This window comes from Lottia gigantea (genome assembly GCF_000327385.1).
Source record: "Lottia gigantea unplaced genomic scaffold LOTGIsca_222, whole genome shotgun sequence".
NCBI lineage: Eukaryota > Metazoa > Mollusca > Gastropoda > Lottiidae > Lottia > Lottia gigantea.
The window spans coordinates 87,569-89,110 of record NW_008708576.1 but is presented as its reverse complement, the minus strand read 5'-3'; positions in this window follow the sequence as shown (position 1 = coordinate 89,110).

The window sequence follows — 1,542 nt, the reverse complement described above, 5'->3', positions numbered from 1 at the left end:
ATGGGCTGAATCTGTAGCTTAGGAGATCGGGCACAGTCAGGCACATCAGTTGTATTTTTACAGCAGATCATGGGTGTTTCTAGCGTGTAGCCGCTGTAATTTCTGAACTGCCAGTTGGGAGCATTATCAACGGAGAAATCGTTGTAGTCGTCAATACCACAACATTGTTGCTGAAATAGATATGATTGAAAATAAACAATTTGTACATATTTACTGCAGTCAGGAGTGTTGGCTGCGGGGATGCTGAGTTTCAGACATATCTTCTGTGTCCCTTTCACCAACATTCACCACATAGTCTTGAACATAAGTCGTAAAGTAACAAGGTTGGTGCCAAGGGACGAAAATGTTACAAACGCATTGCCTTAGTGCAGAAAACTTCAAAGCAGTTTTGTAATGAGGCGTGTTCAACTCATGGACCAGATGAACTTACTACTTTCGCGAATTTCGTGACAATATTCGTACGGGAAGGAACACAGAAATATAAGAACTTACAGACGACATTAAGAAATTTAAACCCAGAGTTCCAGCACTGGTTCCATTGATTCCTGTATATTCATTCTTTATTACATCTTGCAGGCCAGTCTTTATCGTCGAGTCGAACTGGAAAATATAAACATTATAGTTTTATAGTGACCATAGTTGAAAATCATTCACTGTACTATAGTCAAGTCGACCTAAAATACGGTTGTATAGTAACGGTAGTTGAAAATCATTCACTGTACTATAGTCAAGTCGACCTAAAATACGGTTGTATTGTAACGGTAGTTTTAAATAATTTACTATAGTCAAGTCGACCTAAAATACGGTTGTATTGTAACGGTAGTTTTAAATAATTTACTAAAGTCAAGTCGACCTAAAAGACGGTTGTATTGTAACGGTAGTTGAAAATCATTTACTGTACTATAGTCAAGTCGACCTAAAATACGGTTGTATAATAACGGTAGTTTTAAATAATTTACTAAAGTCAAGTCGACTCCGCCTAAAATACGGTTGTATAGTAACGGTAGTTGTAAATCATTTACTATAATCAAGTCGACCTAAAATACGGTTTTATAGTAACGATAGTTGTAAATCATTTACGATAGTCAAGTCGACCTAAAATACGGTTGTATTGTAACGGTAGTTGTAAATCATTTACTATAATCAAGTCGACCTAAAATACGGTTGTATTGTAACGGTAGTTGTAAATCATTTACTATAGTCTAGTCGACCTAAAATACGGTTGTATAGTAACGATAGTTGTAAATCATTTACTAAAATCAAGTCGATCTAAAATGCGGTTTTATAGTAACGATAGATGTAAATCATTTACTGTAGTCAAGTCGATCTAAAATACGGTTGTATAGTAACGATAGTTGTAAATCATTTACGATAGTCAAGACGACCTAAAATACGGTTGTATTGTAACGGTAGTTGTAAATCATTTACTATAGTCAAGTCGACCTAAAATACGGTTGTATTGTAACGGTAGTTGTAAATCATTTACTATAGTCAAGTCGACCTAAAATACGGTTGTATTGTAACGGTAGTTGTAAATCATTT